Source organism: Cyprinodon tularosa, unplaced genomic scaffold (assembly GCF_016077235.1).
Source record: "Cyprinodon tularosa strain WSP-4 unplaced genomic scaffold, ASM1607723v1 ctg193, whole genome shotgun sequence".
Lineage (NCBI taxonomy): Eukaryota > Metazoa > Chordata > Actinopteri > Cyprinodontiformes > Cyprinodontidae > Cyprinodon > Cyprinodon tularosa.
This window is the reverse complement of record NW_024038694.1, coordinates 898,437-910,932: the sequence shown is the minus strand read 5'-3', so window position 1 is coordinate 910,932 and position 12,496 is coordinate 898,437. Positions and strand designations below refer to the sequence as shown.

Below are 12,496 nucleotides of genomic sequence, written 5' to 3'. Positions count from 1 at the left end.
CCAGCTCCAAACTGTTCCCACAAAGTTGGGAGCATGGAATTGTCCAAAATGTCTTGGTATGCTGAAGCATTCAGAGTTCCTTTCACTGGAACTAAGGGGCCAAGCCCAGCTCCTGAAAAACAACCCCACACCATAATCCCCCCTCCACCAAACTTTACACTTGGCACAATGCAGTCAGACAAGTACCGTTCTCCTGGCAACCGCCAAACCCAGACCCGTCCATCAGATTGCCAGATGGAGAAGCGCGATTCGTCACTCCAGAGAACGCGTCTCCACTGCTCTAGAGTCCAGTGGCGGCGTGCTTTACACCACCGCATCCGACGCTTTGCATTGCACTTGGTGATGTATGGCTTGGATGCAGCTGCTCGACCATGGAAACCCATTCCATGAAGCTCTCTGCGCACTGTTCTTGAGCTAATCTGAAGGCCACATGAAGTTTGGAGGTCTGTAGTGATTGACTCTGCAGAAAGTTGGCGACCTCTTCGCACTATGCGCGTCAGCATCCGCTGACCCCGCTCCGTCAGTTTACGTGGCCTACCACTTCGTGGCTGAGTTGCTGTCGTTCCCAAACACTTCCATTTTCTTATAATACAGCTGACAGTTGACTGTGGAATATTTAGGAGCGAGGAAATTTCACGACTGGATTTGTTGCACAGGTGGCATCCTATCACAGTTCCACGCTGGAATTCACTGAGCTCCTGAGAGCGACCCATTCTTTCACAAATGTTTGTAAAAACAGTCTGCATGCCTAGGTGCTTGAATTTATACACCTGTGGCCATGGAAGTGATTGGAACACCTGATTCCAATAATTTGGATGGGTGAGCAAATACTTTTGGCAATATAGTGTAAGCTGTGTCTGAGCATCCATCCTAACCCTTATATAGTGCTCTATTATATGCACACTCTATATAGAGCACTACATAGGGGTTACCTCATTTTTATGAGTGTCCAAATTTCTAGTGTGTGAAAAAGTAGTGGACTCAAAATTTCCCACAATGCAACTTGAAAAGTATTGTGTATCCATGGTTACTAGACGAACAGATATATCCCAGAATGCTTTGCAGGAGCTCTCCTTGCAAAGCATCATGGGATTTGTTTTGGGGGAGAGAAAGAACAAAGATGGTGCAGGCACCATGAGGGGAGCCAGAGTCCCATGACCAACAGGGAGCGAAAGTACTGTAGCGTTCATCTGTCCGAACGGTCAGTTAACTGAGTTCACTATAAAGTAAACTATATAGTCCCTGCTATATATTGTAATTGAGGAATTTAGGATAGACATTGGGACACAATTCTCAGGGAAATTAGTTGCATTGACTTCAGTCTTTATAAACAATGGGGAAAAGGGGGAACTGATATATGCTATAAATCAGTCTGCACATTTGTAGTTGTTTTGACTTAGACCTAAACAACTTTTCTTGTCATTTTGTATACACAAGGTGTAGAAAATGGTGCCTTGAAGAAACTGCAGAAGCTGTGAATCTTGCTGTAACGGTAATAAACAGTTTTCAACTTAACATATAGAATATTAACAAACTTTGACCCTTTAATAAAATGCATGCAAAAACTAATTATTTTTTTCCAGAATGACAGTCCTTAAACTCACCCCCTATCAGAAAAAAAGAATATAATATATTATTATAATATTTTTCTAAGGATTTGGGTAATTTGAGACTTTTCTTTAGATATCTCTATGAAGACATAATCCCACTTGTCTAATTTTCAAATGGTCCTTTTCTATAGAAAATTTCATGTTTTTTACATTTTCTCTTTGAGTCAGTTAAAGTGGGTCACCTGTGGTTCAAAGTGCATTTAATAAGAGTACTGATTAAACTCTTCTTTGTATTTGAATAACAGTTTTTACTTTAAATGACACAAAATAATTTCAACAAATGAATAAAAAGTTCTACACACAAATAGTAGATTAATATTCCTCTTTTGCTCACTATGTTTGTACAAATAAGATAAAAAGCATTGACTCTGTCTAATTTTGGTCTTAGTTACAATTTCAGCCAGGATGATATATGAACTGAACACAAGTGCCGCTTGAGCATTTGAATTGTTTTGAAGCTATAATTTTCAAAGCATTAATCAGCAAATAGAATCAACACTGAAATAGAACTTGAAACATAGTCTACATGTACATTTAAAATCTAACAAAGGGGGAATGGATGGCAAAAGTCTTGTGACACAGAATCTGTGCAATCATCTGCTATGTTTTCCAGTCTCTGCCTTCTTCAAAATTGCACAGTTTGTTTACTCTATAAACAAATCGTGTTCCAGCGTCCATTGTTTTGTTTCAGCTGTTACATCAAGTTGTTATTAAGAAGTGATAAGCCAGTTTGTAGAAAGTATAGATATTTATGGTCAAATGTAGTGAGAAGTAGGAAAAAGTCGGCCAAAAATGAAATACTTAAGTATAAATACTGAAAAAAGGTATTTAAATAGTAATACATTTTTTTTGGGCTGCAGCTCACGATTATTTTGCAACTTGATTAATCTGTTGATGATTTTTTTTTTCGATTAATAATCTGATAGCTAAAGGTTCCTTAAAGAAGAGTTTTTTATGAAATTAAACCAAACTTTTTCAGTCGTGGAGTTCTGGAAATAGCATATTGAAAGTATACACTCCAGCATGATCAATTGATTACTAAATAAGTTTACGATTTTTTTCACTCAAGTCACTCAACACTTGTGAGTAAATCTTTCCAAGTAACTATGAATAATAACTTACAAAAATAAATAAAAAAAGGGATTAAAATTGTGATTTTCAAAGTCTGCTTATCAGATGCATGCCTGGAAATCCACATAATTAAGGGGTTTCACTGTTTAAAAGGTTGCCACTAGGTATCCCTTTCACAAAAATCCCTCTGTTGTATTCTGAGATTTAACATGAATTTTGAAAATTTTAAAGCATATCCCATCGGCTTCTTTGCTTCATAAGTTATTAAAAAATAAGAGGGGGCTCAAATTACTATAACTACTCAATGTGTATTAAGAAGAATCTGCCAGAAGATGGCGCTGTTGACAAAATCTTCCCCTGTTATCCAGGTATGTGAACATGTTTCTCAGTTTCTAGTTTAGATATATGGTAAGAGGTTTGGCTGCACGAGTAAAGCACACATAGGTGCATTTATTACCTTAACTATCGTGATTTTAAGAATAATGCTGCAATATAGCAGAATACCTGTGAGGACTTTTTCCATGTTGAAGTCATACAATAATTGCATATTTACAGCCAAATGTGCACTTAATATCTGCTGGCGGTGTGTTTTTGCATAGATTAATTGAGTAAATCTCTGAGTGTTTGTGCATTCATTTGTGAGTATTTTCCTGGCATGTACACATGGAACATACTTACATGTACATGTGTGTCTGGCATAAGCAGATGGGTGAACCACAGGAAATGAGTGGCCTATAGTGCAGGAGGAAATTATTATCCCACATGGCTCCACTGCTGCTGCTGCTGGACAGCTTGGCTAAGCTGCTCCCCTTCTTTTATTTTAGCTACCGTTGATTCAACAATCTATGGAGAGATTATCAGCATAACTACAAAACATTTTTTAACGTATGAGTTTATAAACCTTGAGTTCCTGCAACATTTAATTTCATTTAATAAAGTAAAAGTAAAAAAGGACTGTCAAGCCTGGAGTCTTCTAAGAAAATACTGATCTATTACTGTATATATGTGAGAGTTTTTCCTGAGAGACTGAAAAAAGGGATCAGGTATTTAGCCGAGGAAAAGAGGCAAAATAGAGATGGTGGAGAAATCTACCAACATAAATAGATAGAAAATGATTAAATAAGGGTAATCATAAGTAATGCGGTGCAAGAAAAGTGAATGAATGACCTGTAATTTTTTGTTATGATTATTTTACAGTAAAGAAATAACATTATTTTTGATAAAAACAGGCAAAACTCTATAATATAAAATACTTACCCAGATTGGAAGATGTGCGGCCAAACAAAAAATGAATAAAAAAGAAACAACATTTGCTAAAGCATCAATGTGTCTTTTTAATGTGACTTAAAATTCCACTGACATAAATCCCTGCAAGATAGATTTGGAATAAATCTGTGTTTTTGCAGGTTTCCAGTTTTATGATGCTGTTTGGATAAATTGCTGTGTGAAATCCATTCTTCAAAGAACACAGCAATCCGGTTTCACCGTGTCAGATGCGTCATTCTCACTTGTAAATTGCTGTGCAACCATTTTCCACAGTACATCTCTAACAGACTACATAATTACATCTCGCTCTGGAACTTTGGATGGTCTTCTGATATTGGTCTGATGTCTTTCCATAACTCTTGAATGAGAACATTTAATGAGATTTTATTCCTGACTCGCTACAAATGATCTGCTTGTTGATATCCAAACTGCACCAAGCACTAACGTATGTCTTATCTTTTCCAGTTCTTTCTGTTCAGGCATCGTTTGGTCTAATTAATGCTATCAAATACATTGATCGTTCGTTATTAAGAAATTAATATTATGGGGATAGTGATCACATATTGATCAAGGAAAACTTTGGAATTTTAGATGTACATTACAGCCACCTTCTGCTCTATTGCAGTTACATTCTTCTAAAATATCCACTTGTATGGTTTATAAATGGTTTTCAACTATACCTTTATTTTCCAACAGAATTCAACCAATGACCATATAACTTCAAATACTCTGAAAAAAATTAATATGCTGTCTTTTTGAGGCTTAAAAAACAATTTTTTAAAATAAAGATGAGCTATTAAAGAAAAGGCCTGCCATATTGAATGGTGCTTTCCAACGGTGCCATGATTTAAAATAGGTCTGTAGTAAATGATCCTGTCTGCCTGTGTCTTTATTCCCTGACTGGTCATTAATCTGAACTTTCAAGCTTGATAAGATGTTCTTTTAAAAGAAAAGCGGCTAAAAGATGACTTCCTGGTTAGCATGTGTGTATGTAGAGAAAAACATTGTGTATAAATCGGTAGTTTTTTAAAAGGACCTTGAATTTTACGATGGTCATTTTGCTGCCCCTTGTTAATTTTACAAGAACCTTATAATAGACTTCTTATCTGCTTCAGACAATGAAAGCAGGAGAGAAAGAAAGCAGAATGAGAAGTGGTATTTGATGAGAGAAGTGGGTACAATCACCCCAATACAATATCTGCTAACATAAGCTTCATTAAGCTCCAACATGGGGTAAATGGAACGAGGTGTCCTCATGTGCAGCTCCACGGTAAATTCAAATATAACTTTCCGATTAGGTTGTTTTAATTAGTATAGTTAATACAGTATAAACAAGGTATTGTCAGTGTAGTTTTAACATTTTTTATTCAGTTTACAACTCTTAGTTGGGCTAAACGATTTTGCCAAAAACCCTTTTGCAAAAACTCTTCATCAAAATTGCAATTTTATTTTGATTTTCCTTTGCATCAACCCCAAGCTTGTAGATGTTTCGCCCACGGCTTTATTACAGGACTTAACTTTAACCATTATGTAAAAATATGTTTACTTTTACTTGTATGCATTGATCTGCGTGCTACCTACAACCCTCTACACCTTTCTGTGAGGCGACAAACTCACTTCAAGCATTTAACCACCGCCCAAAGGGCTGGAGAGAGAAATGTAGTGTCTTACTCTGGTTAGATATAGTGTGATTAAAAATCCGAGCCTCTGCAATTTCAAAATTGTGTTTTGTTAAATTGCGATTATATTGAAAATGCAATAAATTGCTCAGCCCTAGCTCTTGGAAGACCAGCTTACCTAGATTTTAGTAATAAATAAATAATAATAGTGATAAATGCATATTTAAAAAAGAATCTAGTGACACATGCAGCATAAAGTTTAATAGTCCCACTCACCCCTAGATTAAACAGCAGCTCTGTGTCAGACACTCCTTATTATCACCTTCCTCAGTCTGTGTGACACTTGCTGATTGGTGGATTGGACTGATGAGTTAAAAACACCAATCTTGGTCTGATAATTTCCCCTGACAGCAGGTGATTTAAAAAGAGGTCACTCAGCATGCATGAAGCTGCAGAGCATGTGATTTGTGATTCAGATTCGGGCATGTTACCGTAAGGCATTTAATACTAGATCTGTATTTATTTCCATATCTTTGTGCAACATCAGCACTGCACTGTGCGCTGATTATATGTGAGATTACATTCTGAGACTGATACTTTTACTTAATTCAAAATTAAATTACATGAATTCTATCTACGTGTTTCTGAATGAAAAACCAATCAGTTTGCATAAATGGACTTGATTCTTTCTACCTCAAGCTTAGTGTTTTAATGCCATTAGAGGGCAGTAGAGACCAGGAAGAAGACCGTCAGTAAAACAGCATAGAGGTGTTGCTTTAGGCTTTATAGCATTTGTTTCTTCTTAGATTATCTTAATTGTTTTGTTCTTTTCATATGTGGTGTGACTCATATAAATACTTGTACAAATCGCCCAGACAGAGAAAAATGGAAACACATGAGTAGACAGCCTGTGAGATGGTGGACACAATTCAAACTTTGCTTTTTATGGCCTTCAAGTCTCTGCTGACAGACTGTCACTGTTATGACTGTATTTGTTTCTGCCTGTGATAAACATTAGGAGAAAATGTTCCAGCTTTTCCAAACTAGTCTTCGGCCAGCTAAGTGTCACTCCTCTTCTCTGTCTGTGCTTTTGTTAAAGTGACAAAAAGCCTGAGTGTTTGATAATGTGTGACCGGATACTGATGGGCACGTTACCAGGAGCAACCGGCAGCTGTGTTTTTCTGTGATTAGAATTTGCTGTTTTATTTTTATAATCACCTCATAAACCAAATCTTCCCCTTGCCAGCCCCTGTTACACTTTCCCTCCATCCCTTCCCTAATGTCTCTCCACCTTGCCTTTGTTCCCTCTGTCACTACACCCGTTTCCCTCTTGTGTTTTTATGTGGAGCCTCCTCTCAACACCCCCTCTATGGTTTTCGTTGCACCTACTCTATAAGAATGAGCAATGAGTGAAGGGAAACTGTGGAGCATGTATTAGCTCAGGGCACACGGTAGCCATTATGGGGCTAAAGCACTGCCAGCGTGCTTGATGAGGGGGAACTACGCAGCCTCGCCCTGGGACACTCCATTAAACTCCCCCTCTTTGTCTTTCTGTCTTTCACTAACAGGAGCACACAAAGAAACACAAGCACAAAGGTCTGATCTATATCCGGTGTGTTCCTGTACATGCCCAAAAGCCATGTCCTTGCTCTCATCTTAAACCCTAACCTCATCACCTGAACAATTGTATTAACACCGGTTTATTCATTCAGCAATGGAATTAGCTCTTTGTGTCTTATAAACACCTTTGAAGCAACCCGCTTTTAACTCTTTCTAATAGACAATGGGGTAAAACAGCCTGTCGCTATTTTACAAGAATGCAGGTTATTTCAAACAGATCTGCCTAGGATGGATGTGTAAATACAAATCTTTTAGGAAATACAATAATTTGGTAAAAGTTAATGCATCAATTATGATTTAAAAACCCAAAACAAAAAATATATTACCACCAGGGAACACTTCACAAGCCCTTCTCCCATGATAATAAATATTTAAATATGAGTTTTTTTACTTATAAATTATAAAGGCAAGATTTGTTAAGAGAAGCTTACATTAACAAAATAATAACAATATACATTTTTAGTTGTGGCATATGCATTGTTAGCCGCAATTATTGATAAATGCTTTATTAAAGTATTCAGGCCTTTTAGGAGCCACTTTGAAAATGACCTGGAAGGGTTATTCTTGTTCTTTTTCTGGAATAATAACCATGGAGTTCATAAAAGTTTCTTTGTCCTAGGTTGCCTTTGGAGTTGAAAAATATAACAAAGTACTCTTTAATGAGGGTGTGCTTTTGTTATTGCTTTATATTGGACTCATCTTTCATCATAAAAGTTTTATTGAAAAACGGTTTTGCAGAGGATTTCTCTGTCTTACCGGGTGAAATTACTGGATTCAACCATTGAGTGCCCATGGATTTAGATTGTGCCTGGTGGAATAACCCAAAATGAAAAAGTATTTTTAACACAGTTACTTGGAAAAGAACTAAATGAAGGAGGTGTGGCTTTGTGTGCTTCAATTATGCTCTTCAATACATTTTAAAGACACATATTTATATTTAACTTTTATACAACTAAAGTATAAATATGTTTCAGGAATGGGTGGAGACAAGGAATTCCATATTTTTCTGAGTGTAATGGCTCTTCGTGTAGTGACTCTTGCGTCGTTCTAAGTGAAACTCCCTCAAATTCTTGAATGTCTTTTTCTTGACAATCCTATAGAGGCCGTGGTTCTGTGTACTTCTTCCTACTGCTTTTTAATTGTCCACAACTCATTCCTTGCTGACCAACTTTTCCTTTAATATTCTTGGATACAAGTTTGTGAACAACAAGGACCTTTTGGGGCTTCCCCTCATTAGACAGTGTTAAGGCTAGTTTATGCTCAGATACCCCCCCCCTTCTGCGGATACTCTGGTGCACCTCTCCAAAATTGTAGGTGACCGCAGAAAGAGCTGCAGGCAGGAGGCCTTGGATTGGTCAATTCTACCTCCATTTTACACTATTTGTATGTCCTGTTTGGTACCTTACCAGCTTGTTTCGTTTGAATGAACACCATTGTGGAAAACGACTTGTGAAGATGAACCAGCTAGAAGAGCGAGGTGCGCTAGAACACTGGGACCCTTTTTCCACCGATATCCAAGCTCTTTTTTTCCCTCATGTCCCTCCGTTTTCACACAAACTTGTTGGGATCTGGAGATCTGCCACCTGTCTCCAGCAGAGAGCACTGTGGGTCTCCTGGGCTGGAGCCTCCAGCACACCTGTGGATCATCAGCCCATCAGGAGACCTCCTACATAAGCAGCAGCCAGACCTGACTTCTTCGCCGGAGTGTTGACCAGTTTTGGTTAGCGAAACCTGAGCCTCTGTTTCTCGTTAAGAATCTCAGTCTGCTCTTGAGAGTAAAGATTCTAACCAACCTCTGTCTTCTCTGCTCACAGGAAAGTCCGACTAAAGTCTGTAGCTCTGGAGGAGCTAGTTTGGAAACCTGCCTGCCTGCCCTAGGAAGCCAAACCTGAAGACAATCAGTCTGGATTCCCCAATCAGCTCTCATGGGAGAGCTTGGACTTCATTCAAGGTCTGAAACTCAATTGTCTGAAGCTAGACACTGCTGCTGCTGAGCTCTCTGCTGAACCCACTGTTTCTGGACCCAATTAGTTCCCCCTCTCCAGTGATCTGCCTGAACCTCATCAAGGTACAAATCTGAATCAAACATCAACAAGCCCTCTCCGCTGCCTGGCTAACCAAACAATCCATCTCTGCAGATTCTCAGTGACTGCTGTCCCGGACCTGTACCAGAACCAGCTCTTGTTTTTCTGTGTGTGCATCTTAAATAAACTGTTAAACTTTTACCCCGTTTCTGTGGTGTTCTGCATGTGGGTTTATACACTAGAGACCCATCATGACAAAACTTGTCCCTTGCGTTTTTCCACTTCCTCACCTCCTTGGCCATATCTAGACCTACAGCTTGTCCGTCTCTCTTGCGTTGTGGCGTGGAATAACATAGCACAGACCACACTTCAAAATTGGGCAAAAATCAAAAATAACTGCATCATACCTGCGACAAGCTCACTGTGACACACTGTTGCGGGGGTATAATCAGCTATTAAGTGAGTGCAAAGCTTACTGACCCATTATCAGACAGTTTAGATGCCCAGTTTCCTTTGCCTTTGTTTTAAGTTAATTAGCTTATTATATTGTGACGCCATAAATTAAGAAATTTAAACTTTTTCTTAATGCCACTATCTTAGTTTATAGTTATCTAGACACTATAAGCGTCAAAATAAAAGTGTTAAAGATTTGAAATATTTCACTCTGGAGGTTTCTGAAATGAGTGACAAAAAATCACTGGAATTGTCACACGTTACTCTTTTGGGGATGCATCTTATATGGCAGCTTTGAATGAGAAGTGGAAAAACTGGTAATTGTAGTCAGCTCTGTGACTCACTAGCTTTTGACTAAAGCAACATATGAATGTTTGCTTCTGCCGGGTTATTTTGAAACTCATTATTGCAAATTTTTTAAGATTATGCAGTGCTTTCTCTCCTTGTCTGACTGAGAAGCTGCCATTAAAAGTCCCATGTATAGATTTGTGACATCTATAGGATTTTCCGGCCAAAAACCAAGAGAATTCACTTTCTTTTTGAGAATAGGGCTTCCTCTACTTGCACTCAAAGCGTATAATGCTCACATTCGAAACTTCTGCTTTCTCTCCAATCTATTTTCTTCTTCATCAAATTTTTGTCTCTGCTCTCAGATCTAATGCTTCTTCCACAGATATTTTCTCCTTTACTTCCTTCTCCTTGCACGCCGTATCTGCTCGAGTTAGAGATAGGCTTGTAAACCCGTTGGCTGTTCTTGTGGATTTTTTTGCTCTCTCAGACTGGAGTGGGGGGTTCGCCTAGCAACCTTTGCAGCCAATAGAATCACTGCCTCAGAATGGGTACAGTTGATTTTTTTTTTACTGTCCTACAAATCTCAATTTGTAGGACACCTACACCGATGTAAGCTATTTTCATTTTTATCAAATCCAAATTGGAGAGAAGTAGTGCAATTCTGCCTACAAATTCTCTCTCTACAGCCTTAATCTCGATTTTTATCTCTTCAAATTTGGTAGTCAGGATTTCTTTAAGATCAAATCTGAATAACTCTGATATGTCACCCTTTATCGAAGCAAGAATCTCTGTCTTGTTGTCGGCTATAGTTTAATACTTCAGTGGTTTACTTGGCTGTGGTCATTCTGAGCTAGCTTTAGCTGTCCTTGTTGTCGACATCTTAATGCGAGGCTTGTAGGCAACCTACTCCATTGGCTGCTCACTCCAATCGCCCCAGGAAAAGTTGTTTTGTATGTCCACTGGTAGACATTTGTTTTCTAAAAAAGTGAAAGGGATTTCATTTATCATTGATTAGCATAGATTGTCATGACCTTTCCTGATAGCTGGAAAGATCATGTTCATTTCACTCATCTGCCTTACTCTTCCCTGCTAATTATCAGTCATCACATCCACCTGTGTCTATTCCTTTATATTTTCGGTTCAGCCAAGCCATCGAGGCCAGATCATTGATTGCTGTCTGTTTATGCCTGTTAGTTTGTCTGTTTAGTTAGTTTAGTTTTTTCCATGGTTCATGTCCTTGTTCCTGGAGGCCACCAGATTGAGAGCGTTTTGTGTTGGTCTTGTCTCCTGTTCCTGCTCCTGACCTTAGTTCTCCTTGTACCATGTCTTGTCTCTGTCTCTCAACTGCTGAGCCTGCCTGTTTCCATCTGAGCGTGTCTGCCTGAGCACTCTACTAATGCTCTGTGGATTCCTGGAACCCTTTTTCTGTCTGTTCCTGTGTAGATCAGAACTCTTAATCGAGCTGAGGACTCCTGGATCTCAAAACTGTCCAGTTCTGACCTGAATCTGTCTCCTATCAGCTTTCTGTGCTTGCTGCATTAATTGGGGACACTCTGGATGGCTCTGAACTGGATCCCGTTCGGCAGTCCATTGGATGGATCCTGCCTTCCACACAAGGAATGGACAGATCTGTTAAACCAGGTAAGTAACTCACACGGATAATCATCCCCTGTCTGATATTAGTGGTCACTTACCTGTGTTTCTCACCCCTCTTTCCCCACAGTTGCTGCAGGTCAACAGATCCACAGCAACCTGTTTTTGTTCTGTTTTGTTTTAATAAACGTTCTGAACTTTCCTACTGACTGTCTCACCTCGAATACTGGGTCCATCTGTCCCGTTCAATGACATGGAAGCTGGAACTCAAAACACTTGAGCCCAGTTAACATCTTACCAGTTTGTCAATCATTAATGAAAACAAATTGCACTGGCTAAGCATGGTGTCATATTCATCTTTTTCTCTCTATGATTCATTTTATAAATGTAATGTGTAATTCTCAATTTTACAGTATTATATTAATGTGCTTAATGGTTACATTGCATATATTAAAGGTTCTTTTTAGAAGAAAATCTACCAGTGTATTTCAAATAGAAAAACCTCAGAGATGCTTAATTTACCATAAGTATTTTTCTTAAAGCATGATGTTGAAATCCAGATTTTATCTCAGAGTAAATGATGCCAAAATAAAGCTTCTAACCTGGCTTAAGTATATTTGTTGCTCCCATACATTACACCAGGTCATGGCAGCTTTAGTAGCTTTCATAAAAGCTTACTACCTCACACACATAAACAGCCTCAAACATGTAGAGATTTTATAGCTGCAGTGTGTATTTGTGTAACAGAAAATAAAATATCATTGATATATTACTGCACAGGAAAGAAGAGGTCTACCGAGGAGAAAAGAATATGATCTATATCCGATCAACTCAGGAAAGCATCTAAAATGCAAATTAGTCTGAATCATCTTCAAATGCATCACCGTAAACTGTAAAACAGATGCGACTCAATTTCACAGACAAATTTGTTGTCGGGATGCTGGACAGC

At 38.4% G+C, this 12,496-nt stretch overlaps 1 long non-coding RNA gene across 1 annotated transcript; it reads left to right on the top strand.

The window, feature by feature from the left end:
• Nucleotides 1-1,102: 1,102 nt before the first annotated feature.
• Nucleotides 1,103-11,584, top strand: LOC119782443. Its single transcript, XR_005280664.1, has 3 exons — nt 1,103-1,201; nt 1,438-1,492; nt 11,475-11,584. It is a non-coding gene; the product is annotated as an uncharacterized LOC119782443 (long non-coding RNA).
• Nucleotides 11,585-12,496: the final 912 nt, after the last annotated feature.